This window comes from Eschrichtius robustus, chromosome 14, assembly GCF_028021215.1.
Source record: "Eschrichtius robustus isolate mEscRob2 chromosome 14, mEscRob2.pri, whole genome shotgun sequence".
Classification (NCBI taxonomy): domain Eukaryota; kingdom Metazoa; phylum Chordata; class Mammalia; order Artiodactyla; family Eschrichtiidae; genus Eschrichtius; species Eschrichtius robustus.
Window position 1 is genome coordinate 18660801 of NC_090837.1, and position 18877 is coordinate 18679677.

General features: G+C 57.6%; 1 protein-coding gene across 1 annotated transcript in view; it reads right to left on the minus strand.

Moving 5' to 3' along the window:
• The window catches only part of FAM222A (family with sequence similarity 222 member A), a 55457-nt gene that overhangs the window by 26938 nt on the left and 9642 nt on the right, over positions 1-18877 (minus strand). The gene's annotated exons all lie outside the window — the stretch shown is intronic.

An 18877-nucleotide genomic window follows, 5' to 3' on the forward strand; every position in this document is an offset into this window, starting at 1 on the left:
GGTCACTGGGGCTGCTCTGTGCCCACCTCCCCCCTCCCCACCCAGCCCTGCTCACTGTGTGGGCCGCCTCCTCCAGTGGGCTTCCCGACGCCCCCAGGCCTGCTCAGACCCTCACCCCCTCCGTGTTCCCCCAGCAGGCCGTCCTTCCAGGGGTGGTGGCCTCCAGCTCTCCTGTAACCGCCCACCAGCAAATCCGTACCAGCCTCCCCGCCCCTCACCTTCAGCTCTGAGCTCATCAAGGGCAAAGACCCCATCTGGTCATCTTGGGAACCAACATGGACGGGTGCCCGGGAACGGCCAGTGGGCGAATGGGTGTCCCCACTTATTCAGGTGTTGGTCTGCCCTCACCCCCGGCCTGGAGACTTCTCACAGTGCCCCTGGAGGGGAGATGCCCGGGATGGTGTCCCCCGGAGAACCAGAGGTGACCTGTGCTGAGCCCTGAGCCCAGGCCCCGAGGGCCACCAGGGCCCCCTGACCGAGTTCCCTACCCCGAACGGAAAGGGCGGGGCCACCCAGGGCAGCTCTGCCAGGCTGGGGCGAGGCCCCCCGTGGGCAGCAGCTCAGATGTGGCTCCAGACAGGTCCACGTGTGCTCACGCACCCAGATTCACACAGAAATGAGCATTTTTATCTTCACAGAACCCACTTTCCGGAGAACCCAGAGCCCCCGAGGGGCAGGGTGACACAGCCTGCCCTGGATGGATGGGGAGAGGGTGGGAGGTCTCCTGCCAGGGTCAGGGTAAGGAGAAGGCGGGCTCAACCCTGGACACTGCTGATGTCCACCCAGCCTGGGCGCCCCATGCCCACCCCCTCCCGCTCCCACGCCACCGCCACTGCCAAGGCCTGAGCCACCAAGCTGGGCTGGTTTGAAAACAGAAGAAAGTGGAGGGGAGGGTGTGTTGAAGGGGAAGAAAGAGAAGTTATTTAACACTAAACAGGTGTCTGGAGCCCTAAATTCTGCCGCTTTCTTCTAATAATGAAGTATTCACGAGGAAAAGCCTTTTTTCACTACTTTCTTAAGATACTAATTTCACAACAAGCTCCTTGTTACGGCGCAATTATTCCGATCTTGTATTTCCCCGAGACGGGTGCGGCCTCCTGTCTGTCCTGGACTCCCGGTAAATGAAAGACAATCACGTACCCACCTTTCATTATGCTCTATTTCACTTTCAGCAAAGGTAGCCTGAAAGAAATGATTTACTCTGAAAGGGACTTTTATTCCAGTTTCAAAACCAATTTTCTCCTATTACTGTCTCAGAAAAAAAAAAAAGAGAGAGAGAAAGTGGGGGGGTGGATGGGGGAGGGTCGGTGGTTCTCATGCGCCACCCCGCCCAGTCGCCAGCCTTAACGCAGCGATGCAATGAAAGATCTGGTATCCACTTCCTGGCTTTGATTTCTGGTAATTTTAAAATATGCCATTACAATCAGGCAGAAATTATACAGTTTAAAAAGGGAATGAAGTAGGGCTATTGCAGGGATGAAAGCCCTTGACTGCGGGAACGAGGCGCCGCTCCCTGGGGACGCGGGCAGCGGGAGCGGGCCATGCTGGGGCCCTTTGGGACACACCCGCACACATGGGGGCAGCCGGCCCCCCTGGACACCCGGGGACACGTGCACATGCTGCCCGCCATGCTGGGCATCCACACGCATCCCGGACGTGCTCGCTGCATGCGTTTTCCTGCAGGTGGGCACACCCTGTCACACCCTCGGCCACCCCGACTGACACGCTCCCCTGGCACCTCTCAGCACACGCGGGAGGTGCACGGACACGCACAATCACGTGCCCACCTGGAAGGTAAGAGGCCTGTGGTGACCCTGGCAGCCCGGCCCCTCGCCCCTACTCCAGCCCAGAGCAGCGGCCACTTCTTGCTGCTCTGATGCAGGGGTTAGGGGACAAAGGGGATAGCTGGAAAAGGCCAGCCAGCTGTAGGGCCCAAGCAAGCCCTCTCCCTCCACAGATGGGGAAACCCAGGCCAGAGGGAGGCAGCACCCTCCCCGGGGCCACCCAGCAGACAGTGACTGGGTCAACCTGCCCCCTCTCCAATGGGCTACACTGCTTCCCACAGGCTGGGGCAGCGCTGGGCTGGGAAGGAGGGAGGCCAGCCTCCTGGCACACCGAGGAAACCTGGGCTGGAAGCCTGGAAGCCAAGCCCAGCCCCACTTTGGGAGGTCCTCCCCACCTCTGGCCTTTCACCAGGTGCTGGGGGCCCAGAAGCCCAGCCCCTCTCCAGCGCCCCCCCTCCCCAGGGGCCATGCACCCCAGCATGCTTTTCTGTTGAAAAGGGCAGGCTGGGACTGCAGTGCTAATCGGGTGAGGGGTAGGCTGCCTGTTCTGGGGCCTCTCTAGACCCCATCAGCTGCCCTCCCAGCAGGGCTCTGGTTTCCGAGTGCTCGGATGCTGGACGACCGGGCAGCTCTGGGAGCTGAGGTCACGTGGCCCAGCTCAGGGGGCCACAGAGGATTCCCCAGAGGGGACGGTATCCACGTGAAAGCCTCAGCTCAGCTTTTCTGGTGCAGCCACCTGGATCATTTCATCTCTCGCCTCTGGAGGACCAGCAGCCTAAGAGGCTGTCTTCACTTGGAGAGGAGCAATTTCTCTCTCTACACCCCCAATCCCCCCAACCCCCTGCCCATTCTCCCAGGAGCCCTGTGCCTGCTGCTGGGGCGGGGGGACGGGTGCAGCATGGGACATGGGCAGGGGCCAGTTCAGTATCATCCACATCATCTACAAACAAGACAGACAAAACAGAGCCCTCTTTTTGGCCATAAAAATTCTCTCTGGTCCCAGAGTAGAGCCTAACCTCCTTTACCTGGCCCTCAAGGCCACTATGACCTGTCCTCCCCACCTCCCACCCCCATCTCTCCTAGCTCCCTCCTAGCGCTCCCTCCAGCCTGGCAGCCTCCCACCTCCAAACCTTTGCCTGTGCTGGTCCCTCTGCCTACAGAACCGCCACCTGATCCATTTTAACTCAGACTCTGGCTCCCCTCCTCTGGGCATCCCCCCTCACAGCCCTAATCACACAGAGTTGTAATTGCCAATTTTCATGTCTGTCTTTCTCCACTGGACTGTGAGTTTCTCAGGGGCAAGGACCGTGTCTTATTTGTCTCTTTCTCCCCAGTGTCTGGCAAAGAGTAATCACTTAATAAATAGGTGTTGAATGAATGGCTAAATTAATGAATCAGTTATTGTCAGATGAAGTGATGGAGGCCCAGAGAAGCCAAGCGTCGTGCACAAGGTCACACAGCAAGCTTGGAGACAGGACTGCAGCAGGTGCCTAAAACACTCATGATCTTCCCATGACCCACCCCCCCCCCCCGCCCCCCGCTTGGCATCATCCCATCTGCAGAAAGCCAGCCCCTCAGAGCCCCCGCCCCAACTCATTACTCCCCCAGCCAGGGACCATCCTGGGAGCGCTGCACATTCTGAAACCCTATCAGCAAATCGGGCTGTTTATAAGCCCAAGGTCTTTAGTGACTTTAATAATAAAAAAGGGGGGGAGGGGGGAAATGTCGCAAGCCTCAATGATTAGAATGCTTTGGCACCGTCCCTGACATGGGGGCTGATAAGACGCCTTATCTCGGAAGCACCCCTAGGAAAAGGTCCCCTCCACCAGATAACGCCCCCAGCTGTCGATATGCCCTTTCATAGCTGAGGATTTAGATAAAGAAAATGTGACAGGGGAGGGGAAAGAAAGGAAGGAACTTTCCAAGTCCGAGGAGGAACTGAGTCTGTGCTGCTCGCCTCGGCAGAACAATGCATAGCAGAAGGATGTCTAAAGGCTGTCTTTATTTTTATTAAAAGAACAGGGAATTGGGGCCTTTGGCCCTGCCCGCCTTTTGTCATCTCTCCCAGCCTGTCCGGCTGCAGAGGGTGTAGGGGAGCCACACCTGCCACCCCCCACGCTGCCAGTGGGAACAGGGAGCTTGAAAATTACAATACGCATGTTAGTGCTAGTAACAGCAGCGCACATTTACTGAATGCTCCCTCTGTGCCACGCCCCATGTGCATCCTGTCTGTTATATCTCACAGCATCCTCCTAGCAGCTGCTGTGGTGGGTTCTGTTTTTAGCCCCATTTCACAGATTAGGAAATGGTCACAGAGAGCAGAAGTAATCTGCCCAAGGTCACACAGCTTTTAGGTGGCAGAGCCCCAGGGTGTCAACACGGCTCCACACTGTACGGCCTCCAGCCCTGACTCCAGAAGCAAAGTCCTGCTTCTCCCCGGTGCCCAAGTCTTTGGTTCTACTCCGGGAGGGGCTGGGGTCACAGAGAGGGAGATGAGAGGAGGGAGAGGAGGAAGAGGGGCTCTCAGGAGTCCACCTACTCATCCCATGAACATTCATGGAGGACAACGTGAGAGGCCTGCGTGAGCAGAACAGTACAGAGGTGGCTAAAGCAAGGCCCTGCCTCCAGGAGGGAACTGTTTCGAGGCAGCTGTCATTTACCCAGCCATTCATTCACTCATTCATTCATTCAGGCAGCAAACACTCCCTGAGCATCTTTTGGGGGCCAGCCCCGTGCCATATGCTGTGAGTATGGAAATCGGTGAGAACATCCTGCCAAAACAGAATATCCAACCGGAAGCGACTGCCTACTCCCAAGGCCAGCCTGTTCAAAGTGGACTTCCCTGGCCTCTCCCTCCGGCCTCCAATATTTCTCTGAAGTGGCAGGTGGGCAGGACTTTCCCCCATGTATCCTGTAGGTCAGCAGTCTGCCCCTCACCAGGCTGGGCTGGCCCTGGAGCCCGTGGAATGCAGGGACGTACTTGGGCTCCACAGCAGGAGGCTGTGACCCTGTGAAGGCCACGAGCGGTGCCGCTGCCAGCCCCTGTCCTTCCCTCCTCCCTGGAGCTCCCTACTCTGGCCTCTATGGCTCCACTCAAGGCCAAAGACCCGCTGTGGCTTGGAGGAGAAGGTCATGTGAGGCCTTCCCGGCGTCCAATGGGACTAGGAGTTCACAGTACAGGGCCAGCCCCGGAGGCCTCAGGGTTGCACCTGCCAGGCAGGGGCCAAGCACCAGGGTTCTGATTGGCTGAGTGACCTTAAGGAAGCGACAGCCCTTCTCTGAGTCTCAGTTTCCCTTGCTGAACCCTGACGGGCAGTGGCCCAGCCGATCGTAGGAGGGCCTTTGAGCCTTTGAGGGGATGTTACCATGTGGTTTTCAAACACAATCCAGTGCACTAGCTGTGTGCAAGACACAGGGCTGAGCCCACACAGGGCGGGTTCCAGATGTAGTCTGTTCTTGAAGGATTTGGAATGTTGAGTCAGGAAGCTGGTAAAACCCAGCATGTTAAGTGCTGAGTGGACAGTCAGGGCTCTGAGTTCCCTAAAAATAGGCGAAGGAGAAGCCTGCTATTCCCAGGGCCTCACAACCTTCACGGGGAGGGGGCAGGAGTCTCCCCCCCTCCGCCCCCCAGTTCTCACCTCCATCCCCAGTGCTGCACTTGCAGCCTTGCTCTTCTTCGCCCTGTCCTGGCCCCAGAGCCTGCCCCCAAATGCAGGGAAGAATTTGAAGTAGAGGCAGAAGGCCGAGGGCCTGGGGAGGGGAATGAGCATTGGATTGAGAGCCTGGAAGAGCTGGGTCGGATCCTGGCTGTGTGGCCCTGAGTACCAGCTCCCTTCTCTGGATGGGTCCCCACCACCATGAGCCAGGCCACCACAAAGCCTCAGAAAGCTCAGTGCCCCCTAAACCACAAGGGGCAGGCTTTGCCTGCCCTTGGCCAGGACAGAAGGGTGGAGGGGCCCTTGCCTGAGAGTGCCATAGGGAACCTGGGTGCACAACCCTTCCCCAAGGACGGGCAGATCCACTGTCTGTCTGTCTGTCTTTCACTCCTGTCTCTATGGCTGTCGCTCACTCCATCTGCCTTCCTATCCTGGCGCTTCCCTTCTTCCTCCCTGCTGTCTCCTTTCTCACTCCCTTCCTGACCCCACTCTCCCCTACCCCTTCCCCCTCCACCCGCCCCAACTCTCTCTGCAAGGCAGCCAGAGTAGAAGCCCTCCCCCACCCCCTCCTGCCGCTCCCTCCCCCATTCCTGTTCCAAGCCCGAGCCTGAGGCCTTCCAGGGGACCCTGTTAATAATTAAATGTTAATCTAAAAAGCAATTTGAGCTGCGGCTAGGCAGATCTGGTTAGAGATTACATTAGCATGGAGGAGGCAAGGGTAATTTTCTTTAACCCCTCTCCTGATCTCTCAAGCCCGGGAATCTTCAAGTCACGCTGGCACTGCTGATTAAACTGGCGCAGGGCTTGGCTGTGGATAAAGGGGCCTGTGAAAAGTGATTATTTCCCACTGCCATTTGGGCTGCAGCACCAGAAAGGGGAGTCTCACTTTCTTTTTTTTAAGGTTGGGGTAGGGGGAGGGCACTGGCCCCTTCCAGAGGAGGCCTCATCTACTGCCAAGTATTACCGCTGCGTCCATCCCCACCCCCAGAGGCCGGAGGTCTCTCTAAAATGCACATCTGGCCACTGAGCATAGCCTGGCTGCCTCTGTTGCTAGGACAGAGATGCCGGCCTCCTGCCTGGGGGACAGCACCCCTCCACTTAATCCTCACGCATAGTTTCTAGCACCTTGTCTGGGCCCTACCCTGGGCAGACCACTGGAGCCACAGATGCTGGTGGCTCTGGGCTGCAGGGGAGGCCGAAGAGTGAACCACCAGCCACGAGTTCTGGATGGCGGGCAGCAGAGTCCAGAGGCGGGCATCCCTCAAGACATGCCTCTCACCTGCACACTTGCAGGCCTTTGCCCATGCAGTCCCTTCTGCTTGAAGCCCTTGAAATTCTACTCAGCATTCACCTGAAGCCCAGGCTCCTCAAAGGCTTCTTGGAGACACACGAGATGCCTGATAAATGTTTGATGAATAACTGGAGTGCCCCGAGCGGCTCTCCCCGATCCCTCCTCCATGGGTTCACGGTGCCACGACCAGTGCTTGTGAACAGTAGGCCCTCAGGAAACCCTCTCATGAAGGAAGGATGGGCGAGAGGCTGGCCCAGGGAGCTAGGGCAAGGCGGGATTAGGAAGTATCCGACTGGGACACAGGGCTGCGGGCTGGGGCGTGCGGCGGTCCCCAGGCCCTTCAGCACCATGGCCAGCTCCCAGCACAGGCACCCTGGAAAGAGGGGCGGGGTGGAGCCTGGGAGCCTAATGATGTCAGTCGCCATGGGAACTACCTTGCCGTTATCTGCCCTGGGCAGCGCTCCAACCTTCAGAGATGACTACGTGACAAATTAAGCACCTACTATGTGCCAGGTCCTGTGCTAGATGCTGAGGCAGATGCCAGGAGAGGGGTGTGTGCGTCAGAAGCGCAATTACAAGGCAGGGTGACAAGTGTACCCTTGATGGAGCCACCCTACCTAGCTTGGGGGCTGTCAAGACAAAGGGACAGCCCCACTGCCTCATAAGGAGGGTGACAGTATTGTGTCCCAGGCTTCAGAGCTAGATGCCTGAGCTTTGTCTCTTAACTAAATCCCAGCTTTATCCATTAAGTCTGGCCTTGGGCAAACGCCTCCATCTCTCTGAGCCTCAGTTTCCTCGTCTGAAAAAGGGGTTAATTCCTTACCACAGCTCAGTACAAACAAAGTGCTAGGGTCACAGTAGTAACTCCCTAAGTGGTAGCCGTTACTAGTATCATTTATGATTATTATCAACAGGTAAGTAGGAAACAGCCAAGTGAACAAGGCAAGGGGGAGGGGGTCCCAAGCAGAGAACTACACAGACAAGCTTATGGAGACCTGAAAGAAATCAGTGAGTGTGGAGAACCTGAAGCAGCTCTGGGTTGCCGGAGAAGACCGAGAGCATCCCGTCCTGGCCGGGCAGGGCCACCAGGACAGAGGGGACAGCGGCAGGGTCCCCCAAACCTCAAGGTGGGGAGAGCCGCTCTCTGTGGCCACGTGCTGGGTCAGGGCAAGGAGAGGCTAAGAGCAGGTGCTGGGTGCATGGGTAGGTGGGGGGCTCACAAAGGCTCAAAAGCCGCCCCCTCAGTGATGGGGTGAGATGGGCAGTCACTGCCACCAGCAGCAGGCCTGGCTGCTCTATCCCAGAGGCCCCCTCCACAGTACCTAGGGAGTGAATGCGGGGCTCATTCGCATGAAAATGAACCTTCGGGAAGCCCTGGCTGGAGAGCAAAGCCCCCACATCTCAGAACCCCTTGGCCAGTTTCCCTGAGAGCCTTCTTCTCTGAGAGCCAGCCCCCAAGGGGGGAAGTCTGGGGCGGGGTCCCATCCTACAAGTCATTTGTTCCTCTCCTAGTTCTGGCCTTGGCTCTTGAATGACAAAGTGGCAGTCACCTCCCAGCAAAGGGGTGGGGCGTGCGGTGAAGCCGGAATCAATACCAAAGTCATCAGTGCTGTGATGCTACTACAGTGGGGGCCGGGGGAACCCAGCAGAAAGGCCCCAACCCAGTATTTCTGGAGGGGGGCATGGACCCTTCCCAGAGGAGCAACATGGTACCAGATGACTCCAGGGATAACGGGTCTGGAAGAAGAAACACTGTGCGCAAAGGGCATAGGTAAGATGCACTGTAGAGCCAGGAAGGGCTGGATGCGCCCAGCCCTCCTCCCGCCTACTCCAGGTCCCTACAGCCGCAGTTCAGCGTTAACCCAGCAACGGAGAAGGAGAAAATCTAATACTCAGAGCAATAATAGGAGCTCGTTTTTATTTTTAGTGTTCCCCATGGGCTCAGCACTTTACAGACATCACCTCATTTAACCCACCCCAGGCCTGGGAGAAGGAGAGAGATGATCACCACGGTGTGTGTACCCGTGAGGAAACAGAGGCCCGAGGAGGGGGAGGGGCTGGAAGAGGTGGGCCTGGGCCAGACGAGCATGAGGTTTAGACCCTGGGGGGAGGGGAAGAATGGTGGAAGATTGGGCCCTGGCAGAAACGGCCAGGAGTGCTTAGGAGAGAAAAGCCTAGGTGGGGGTGGCCGGTGAGGGCTAGTCTTTAAATCAAGGATCAACAGATGCTTCTGGGGGTCAGGCTGGGGCAGAAATCAGTAGAGCCTTCCAGGCAGGGGTGGGGGAACAGGACAGGACACGTGGGACCAATAAGAGCACAAACATAAAAGCATTAACCCCTGAGAGGCAAACCCCACTTCTGTGTGGGCCAGGTCTCCCCATTCTGCCCTTGCTGTGAGCGAGGCCGGGGATGCAGTGTCCCTAAGCCCTTCTCTGGTAGGGGAGCTCCCTCTGTGTCATCTGGCCACAGGGCGCCATGATTTTAGTGCTGGGGTGCAGGGGCCAGACCACCTGGTTCAAACCCCAGCTGGGCCAGAGCCTTCCCTACCTCTGGGGAGTTTGATTTTTCCTCTTTGTGCTTCTCTGCATTTACAATTTTTCTATGGTAAATACGCCATCATTTCTGTTTTCTTAAAAATAACTTTTTGGAAGGGATTTCAACCACTGACCACCTGGACACAAAGCTGGGGTGCTGTAAATTCACTGACTTGACAGGGAGACAGCGGCCAAGGAGGGTAGAGGTGGGTGGGGAGAGAGACAGGAGGAGGGGAAGGCATCGAAATCCAGGAGTGGAGAGACAGACAGATGGAAGCATATCGGGTCTAGCCCAGCTTCCAGCAGGTCCTGTGGACCACTCTTCTACAACAGGTCCCTGCTCCCACCATGCGCCCCATCACCTACAGGCCTCCACTCAGGCCCCTTCACTCCACACTGCACCCTGCAGGGGCCAGGCTGAGCTTTCCTATGTGGAACTCACTGCCTTCCCCACTCAAAACTCCCCCGCTGGCCTCCAAGGCATTTCTAACAATATCCTCTGCGGCCCTGCGCGTACCCCTTCCTCACTCCTTGCCCACTCTGTCACTCTCCCCTGGTGCACCTGGTCCTCTCACCGGCCGACCCTGGTCTCACCCCAGGGCTTCTGCAATTACAGTTTTGTCTCTACCTAAATACTCTGGATCCAGTGCTCTCCCATAGAAATATAATGTCATTATAAATTTTCTAGTACCCACAGGGGGAATTATGTTTAATAATATATTTTATTTAATCCAATATATCCAAAATAGTATTACTTCAACATGGAATCAGTATTCAAAAATTACTAATGCGGTATTTTATGACCTTTTTTCCATAGTAACTTTTTGAAATCTGGGGTGGATTTCACACGTAGAAGACATCTCAGTTCAGATGGGGCGGCACTCTCTGTGCCAGCTCCGTCCCCTCATTCACACCTCAACTCAAACATCACCTCCGCCAAGAGGCCCTCCTTGATCACTCTGTCTAAGCTGGCAACCCTCTGCCCTGGCCACTATCCTGTCACCACTGTAGTTCCTTCACTGTCATTACCACTTTGAAATGATCTTATTGAGGAATGGTTTAGCATCTACCTCCTGTACTGGAGCACTGACTCTGCTGTGTTTGCACACTGGGGCACACAGTAGGTGCTCAGGGTGAGCAGGTGGTAGGGGGTGGCGGTGGCAGCCTGGGGCCCTCATCTGCCTGCCTCATTCCAAATTCTACTCTCAGCGACGAGAGGCAGAGGCCTGTGTGTGTGCGCACATGTGGGGGGGGACGTGCACACACACACGCACACATAAAGACCCCCCCCACCTCCCCCTGCTTCTGAAAAGCGGGCCCAGAAGATGGGCCTCCTTTCAAAATCAGCCCGGCGCAGAAAAACGGCTGTGACAGCACAAAGCCGAGATTGAATCAGCGACGGGGCCGATTGCCTGGTGACGGTTACAAATGATCTGATGTGGAAAAGACGGGATCAGATGTGTGCAGAACAACGGCTGCTCCGGCCCCTACACGCCAGACAATGGGCTGCTGGGCGGGCAGGCGAGCGGGCAGGTGGCTCCAGAAGCCCAGGCCGGAACGTGCCGATCGGTGCAGGGCCCAGGAGAGACTTGGCCGTGTCCCTGCACCGACTCACGTGAGGTCTGCTTGACCAGGATGGTCATTCATGCCACGCAAGACCAGACCCTCCCCAAGTGCCCTACACCTGGGAAGGAGGGCCCCAGTGTGCGACCAAGTCCCCAGCTCTGGGCAGCTGGATGATGGCCAAATTTTTCATGATCAGACTTGTCATTTCCAAACACTTGAGGAGAAATATTACTTTTGTCATGGGGGAGGAAAAAGAACTTTCTCCCTACTTCTTGTACCCCACTGGCCCCCGGCTTCTGCTCTCAGAGCCAGGAGCCATGCCCCCTCCACACACAGCCACCGAAGCGGCGCCCACCTACCCCCAAGGGGCGGGGCAGGGCAGGGGTTTGAACCTCTGAGGGTGGAACTCCGTGGCTCTCAACCACCTCGTACTGAATGTCGTCCCACCTTGACCCTCTCCACAGCCCCCTGGGAGGAGGCTGGGTCCAGAAAGACTGCCTGGCTTGCCCAGGGGTGCACAGCCAGGAGGCGGCCGAGCCTGGGGCCTCACAGACCCAGCTCTAGTCTTCCCACTCTGAGGCCAGGCACAAAGCAGATGCTCAATAAATCCGCACTGAACAGAGGATACACTGGGGCCTTTCTTTCCCGACCACTCCTTGCATGCCCGGGGCTCACAGCTCTCCTCTCCGGTCATCTGCCCTGGCCCCTGGGGTCTCTCCCCTCCTTGTTTCACTGCACAGTTTACGACTTCAATCCAACAAACCCCTCTGCACGTCTGGAACACCTGGGCCCCCAGAGAACCGAGCGGGTGTTTGTCAGCGCAGGTGGGTGAGTGGCACATCGGATGGGAGGCCACGCGAGCCCCATCCCAAGCTGTGTCCTGGAGGCGTGAGGGCTGGGAATCCTCTGGAAGAGGAGGAGGGCCGCTTCCTCACAGGTCTGAGCAAGGGGCTGCTTCAGCTGGCAGCGACCACATGCTGGAGCCACGTCCCAACCTTGAGCCCATCCTGAGAGGTGCGGGCACAGCCATGCCTCCCATGCTCCCGGGGGACAGAGGACAAGGGTTTGTCTGAGGCCAGCTGGTGGGGTGGGGGCATGAAGCTGGGTCTGCTGGACTCTCAGGCCTGTGGCAGGGCCATGCCAAGGGAGGGCTGGGATTCCAAGTGGGCACCCAATGTCCCACCAGCCACCCCTGGGGTGGGCACTGGGTCACCACCCTCAGGGGGCCACCATGGCCCTGAGTGGTGGGCGTGACTGTAGACCGAGGCTGATGCCAAATAACCTGAGGCCAATGAAGTTAACCCTCTACCACCACCACCAGGACGGCGTCCTGCTGGTCCTCACCGTCCAGACCTGCTAGACACTGCCCCCTTCACCCCTGACCGGTGGCATCCAGGAAGGGCCAAACGGCACCGCGGCTAAAGCGCAAACCCAGAACTGCTGTGTTTGAACCCCAGCCCTGCCACTTACCAGTGGGACTCTCTTGAGTCTGAGTTCCTTGGGGCCTCAGTTTCTCCGTCTGAAAAATGGAGCTAGAAACCTCCCCTCCCTCACCCAGTTGTGGTGAGGACTAAGCCGGGTGACCAAGTACTGTCACTCGATCGGGGACAGAGGCTACTCTGTTGCCCTCTTAGCAACTTCAAATCCACTGCCCACTAGGTGCCCACCGTGCTGGCAATGTCCACCCACAGCTTTCACCGTCACGGACCAGAGACGAACGCAAGGGGCTTGCAGAGGTGAAGGGATTTGTCTGTGGTCCTGCAGGGCAGGGGGAGGGGGCTGGGGAGGCGTCCTCAGCCCTGGCCTGGGGACCCTTGAGCCCCAAGATCTTAAGCCCCAAGTCCTTCCAGCACAGTTTCTCCTTCAACTCCCAGGGACAAGCCCCAGAGATGCCCAGGTGGGGGTGGGAGCGAGGGGATGGCTCCATTCACAGAGCCTTGCCTGAGCACCGGCTGTGCGCCAGGCTGTGGGGACCTGAAGAAGAATCAGACACAGCAGGGAGGATCCGGCGCACGCCCAGCAATCCCACCCCCGGGTCAGACGGAGCTTCGCGGGAGCCCAGAGAAGAGGGCTCATTCCCAGGACGAGCGGCTTCCTGGCAGAGAGGGCCCCTGAGCCCCTTGACTGCGTGCTCCAGGGGCAAGGGCAGCACCTGGCTCGGAGCCCAAAGGCCCCCAACAGGGGCTCCTCTGACGAGCCAGGCCTTGGAGGGCCAACTAAACGGTGTGGGGCTGGGAGGGACCCCTCCCCGTGGGCAGGTGCCAGAGGTAGTACTTTGCAGTCATTCACCTACCAAATCTCCTAACCTCCCTGCGGAAGGGACCATTATTATCCCAGTCTTCCAGGAGGAGAAACTGAGGCACAGAGAGGGCCAAGTCACTTGCCCAAAGCCATCCAGTGAGGGACTGACGGATCAGGGATCTGAACTCATCTCCACGTGGCTCTGCGATCCTGACCACCACACCCACACAGCCCTCGGAACGAGACAGCGCGCCGGGGAGGGGTGGGCAAGGACTCCAGGGCTGATCACTCTAGCTTCAAACCCCAGCTCTTCCTCTCCAGCTGTGCAGCCTTGGGCAGGTCAACTAACCTCTGCGTGCTTCAGCTTCCCCATCTGAAGAAAGGGGTTCAGATCAGTGAGGCTGAATTTTGGCATACGACGAATTTCACGCGTTTATTAAATTGGAAAAGAAAAGAAAAAAGTGAAGAACGTGAAAGCCGGTGGACTTAAGACAGTGCCCAGCCAGGTGTGGGGACAGTCAGGTCGCTGGGCCTAGGGCACATTTTGGCCCTGGGCCGTGGGCTCAGCCTGGCCCGGCCCAGCCCTGCCAGGTGGGTGCCAGGCCTGGGGAGGGGTGGCAGCGGTGTCTCCCAGCCTCGCCAGGGCATGCGCCAGCACGTGCGTGTGCGCGGCTGTGTGTGTTGCTGCAGCAGTTTCTATGCAAACATGTTAATTTGTTTTCATTTTGTGTTTTTTTTTTCTCTCGCAGGATAATTGGGTGAGTTTGAAGTCTTGGCGAGGCTGCTGATTATAGCTATTTGGGTGGTGCCCTCGTGGGGCTCGGGCCCTGCCTCCTGCCTCTGGCAGTGAAGGCGGTGGCTGCGGGTGCCTTCAGGGGTGCGTGGAGCTGCCGCTGGGTTCTGGGGACTCTTGTTGGCCGGGGATGGGGATGGGGAAGGCAAGACATCCTGGGAGCCCCATCATTCCCGCCACCCAGATAACACCACATCAGTGAAGGGTACAAATCCTGCCCACAAACATCTTTTCTGTGCTCTGTTTGTTGAAGTAAAAAGAAATTGTGACATGGCTGCCAATATTGAAAAGAAAAGAACTAAAATTCCATCTAAAATTCTCATTGTCTGGTTTCTCTTGAAAACAAACTAAAGCTGGCAGCTCTGGAGCCCACGTTCCCACGAGGCCCAGTGGCAGCTGGCTTTGTTCATTGTGTCACCTGGTTGGCCCCTGTGGGCACCTGAATTTTCCACCCGGGAGCAGGGCACAGGCTTTGGGGTCGGATGGTCCAAGGCTCCAACAGAGGCTCCACCCGCAGAAGCTGTGTGACCTCAGCCGGCATCTGCCTTCCTGAGCCTCCTGTCTCATCCGTAAACCCCTGCCTCGCCCTGGGAGGATTAAACCGAGATGGCCGAGCTTTCAGGAGCATAGTAAGGGCTTGGAAGTGTTCGCTCCCTTGGGTGGAGGAGGGAGAGCTGGGGTGGGACCTGCCTGCTCCTTGGATGTCCTGCACTTGACCCCATCCCCAGACATGCAGCCATGTCACTGATCTGTTTGTATCTGTTTCTTCCACTAGGCTAGGCAGGGACCTGGTCCTGATGGCCAGGGCTGCATCTTTGTTTAGACTTCACTGAAAGCCTACCACACGCCACACTGTGGACGGAGAGTTTGGAGAAAGAGGCTTGGGGCTGTGGCACTGGTGAGCAGGGTATAGGCCCAGAGGAGGGACTTGGAGCCCTTTAGGGAAGAGGAGAGTTGGAGTCACCCCTGAAGAGAAGGCATGAGTGTGCCCGCATGAGCGTGGGGTGGGGAAGGCACTCCCGGTGGGAGCCCCGGCCTGAGCAAAGGCACAGAGCAGGGAACGACCTGGTGGGTGCAGGCTGGTCCCGGGTTGCTGGACTATGCCATGGGAAGCCAAGTGGCCTTTGGGGGCTTCCTGTGGGTGGTTCTGGGCCTCCCACAGGGCTGAGCTCACAGACGGGACTTGGTCAGTGGCTGCAGGCCAGGTGGGGGTCAGAAAAACACTAAGAGCTGGGCTTTCTGGGAAGCTACCTTCCCTGTGTTCCTGGGCTCCTTAGGGCCCTGGGACCCCTGACAAGCCACTTCAGCTATCTGAGACTCAGTCTGCTTACCTGCAAAATGGGGCTATGGCAGGGACCCAGTGAGCCAATCCCTGCCATGTGCTTGTGCTCCTAAGAGTTACCCTCACATCCCTGCCACCCACCCACTGCCTTGTCCTCTCACCTCTCCCAGGAGGTGGCAGGGGTGCCGGGAAACCCCAGGCCACGTTTGTGCAGCCTGAGTACGTGCAGGCACTGAGCTCAGCACATTACCTGCCCCCTGGCCCAGCATCCCTGATGCTCCCAGGGGTGGATTCTATTTCATTCTCATTTTTAAGCCAAGGTGATCAAAGCTCAGAGAAGGTTTAATGGGTAGGGCAGCCCTCAACAGGTCCTGGGCTTGGTCTCCACTAAAGCTGCAGCTGCTAGCCCAGAGCCTGGCCAGGACGGAGGGATGGAATGGACGCCTGGTACCCTGTTGCCCAGGCAACAGAGACAGCCAGCAGCCTTCCTCAGGCCACCCCGGCAACTGAGGCGGCACCTCAAATTGCAAGCTCTGGGTCCAGGCCCAAAAGGCAACTCCATGGGAAGAAAAGGCTTTGAAGTCGGCCAAATCCTGGCCCCAGGACCAGCTGTGTGACTATGACAAGTGGCCTGTCCTGAGCCTCAGTGTCTTCACCTGTAAGTGGGACTATTGCCCTTGACCTGCAGGGTTGGTGGAGTGTCTGGCCCAGTGCTGGCACACAGTAGGCCCACGGCAGACCAGGTTAATGGCTGCCCTTGGCTCCTCTAGCAGCTGGGGCCCCCAGAAAACAAGAGGCAGGCAAATAATGGTGGAAGGAGGTGTCAGGGAGAAGATGACAGGCTCCCTGGCCAGTCCCTTGGGGATGGCGGCAGGCCTCTGTGGAGGACTCAGGCCTCCCCGGTCACACAGGGTGGCAGCTGGCAGCACCCCCTCCCCCACTGAGCACCACACAAAGGGGCCTCTATTCCTGCTCTGAGCATTTGTCCCTGGCCGGCTGGGCTGCACCGCCTCTCCCCACTCCACTGGCTGCCCCGCCTGGCCCAAGCCTGCCCAAGCCTACACAAAGGCTGGTGTGTCCCTGCCGAGCCAGCCTGGCCTCAGAAGACCCCATCCACAGAGAGCTAGAGAGCTCAAAAGGGTCCTGGGGAGGGTTCGTAGAGTTGGCCAGGCCTCACATCCAGGCCACTGATGGGGAGGCAGCTGGAAAGGCATAAGAAGGGCTTTGGAGTGGCTGAACCTGAATCTGGCTCCAGCTTCCCCACCTCCTAGCTCTGCAGCCCTAGATCAGTTTGGACCTCAGTTTTCTCATCTGTACAATGGAGGCAATGATGACAACCTGCCCAACTTTCTGGGCAGTGGAGGGTTTGGTTAGGTACGCGGGCCTGGCGTGCAGTTAGCACCCAGCGCCTCCGAGGCAGATTAGAGGCAACTGGGTGAGGGGGCGGCAGGCAGCATCCCCCTATAGACCACTCCCCTCACTACCTCCATCCAGCAAGGTCCACGTGTGTTGGTGCTGTCCCTCAGGCCTGGGCCTGAGCCCCTTACTGCCCCTGGCCCATCTGCAGGCAGTGGGATGACAGCAGCTACTGTTTATGAAAACACCCACTGTGTGCTGGGACTTTTAGCTCCATCATCTCCTTCTGACCCTACAGCTACCCTGGGAGGGCACAGCAGGATGGGCTCTGCAGTCCAGCAATCCTGGCTCCACCACTTCTGGCTGTGAGACTCTGGGCCTCGCACTCCCTGTTGCTACTAAGAAGAGCAGCCCGCCCTCAAAGGGTCCATGTAACAACTAAATGAGAAAAAGCCTACTTCATGCCTGCAGCCCAGAGCTTGGCCCCAGCCAGCTTGAAATCCTGACCTACTGGGCTATGACCCCCAACTCACAGGTGGGGAAACTGAGGCCCGGCTGGCAAGTGGCACAGGGCCTGGCATGCAGGGGGAGGGCAATAAACCTGATGGATCATTCTAGGAGATGGGATTCAAAGCCAAAGTCTGGTGGACACTGAGCCCCTCTTTTCTCCTTGAGGATTTTGCAGACGTATTTTAGGCGGCTTTTTTTTTTTTTTTTTTTTTTTTCTTGTTTCACAGTCATCCTCAGCCTGTGAAGGGTGTGGCTGGAGACCCGGGCCGGGCGCCTGACCCATCTCCCTGGCTGACCCCCAGGAGCCCTCACCCTGTCAACACAAAGTCCCCCTTTCTCCCTTCCATGGGCGCGGGGCGGCCAAGTGAACAGCAGAATCCCAAGTAATTAAGCCGGCGTGCACCATCCGGGCGCCCGGGAACACTGTGGAGTTTCCCTTTTATGTTTATAGCAATTGTATGAAAATGTGCAACACGGAGCGGCACCAGCTGACAAATGAGACGAAACAGACAGGATTCCAGGCCGGCTTTTTTCCGGCCCTGATTGGCATTAATTGTGAGCGTTTACAAAGCACAACTCGGCGCCTGACATTTGCTTCAAGCGAACGTTTCCTTCTAATAGTTTTAATGATTACAACGGGAGCTGGTGATCACTGCCAGGTGGGGAATGGGCTGCCTGGTGTCTGGCCTGGGCTCCTGCCAGGGGCCTGGCTGGCCTGTGCTTGCCCGGGTCCCAAGGGTCCCCTTTCCCCCGCTACCTGTTGCAGGAGGGCTGCCCCAAGTACCGGGCCTCAGGCACCAGGACCCCAGCATGTGGCCTGGAGCTGCCAGTTTATGAAGTTGATGGGGAAACCCACTGGCACAGGGATCCTGGTGCAGACCTGGGGGAGCTGGAGGGCAGGGGAGGAGGGAGGAGCAGCACACTTGGCTGGCCTGGCTCTGAGGCTGGAGGGGCTGAGTCTCCTCAGTTTACAAGGGACTAGGAAGGACCCCACAAACGCTGCCTGCTGTTTCCTTGCCGTGTGACCTGGGCTGAATCCCTTCCCCACTCTGGGCCTAACCTTCCTCACCTACAATGTGAGGGTCAGGAATATGGTCAGACCAGAGTTCCGGTCCCAACTCGGGCCTCTTTCCAGCTGCATGACCTTGGGAGAGGCCCTGGCTCTCTCTGGGCCTCAGTTTTCCCCATCAGTAGAATGGAACTCATAATCCCCCCAGTCTGCAGAGTGGTTTCTAGACTCCAATAGAAAGGGTGTAAAAACCCTGAGTTTCTGGCTGGCCTGGAGCCTGTGTCTCATTCCCTCCCCAGAGAGTCCTCCAAATACTTCACTCACTCATGCATGCATTCATTCACTGACTTATTCAAGCAATAAACATCGAATGTCCTGATTAGGAACCTGGGAAGACAGCAGTGAACAAAGACCTTCACTTGGGGAAGAGATATGACAGATAACAGAGGCTTTTCACATGCAGTTTCGCATCCACTTCTTATCCCCATTTTACAGAGGAAAAAACTGAGGCATGGAGGGGAAAAAACAACAGTCTGACATCCCCCAGCTGGGATGAGGTGGTGCGGCAACAGAACCCTAGCAGGCTGCCGCAGAGGTGAGTGCTCTCAGATGACCAGCCCACTCAGCCCTTCCTGAGGTCCCAAGGAGTGCTGACCCCATGGACAGGGCTCATCTGCCCAGCCGGGCTGGGCACCATGCCAGGTGGCCAGGACCAATGGGAAGAGCGGAGTCTGTGAGGCCTGGGCAGCTTGGGGGAAATGAATTCCTGGGGCTGCATTTCCTGGGCTAGAAATGGAAGAAGAGGCGCCTCGTCCGGGAGCCCCACTCATGCCCACATTTGCATCAACACTGCAC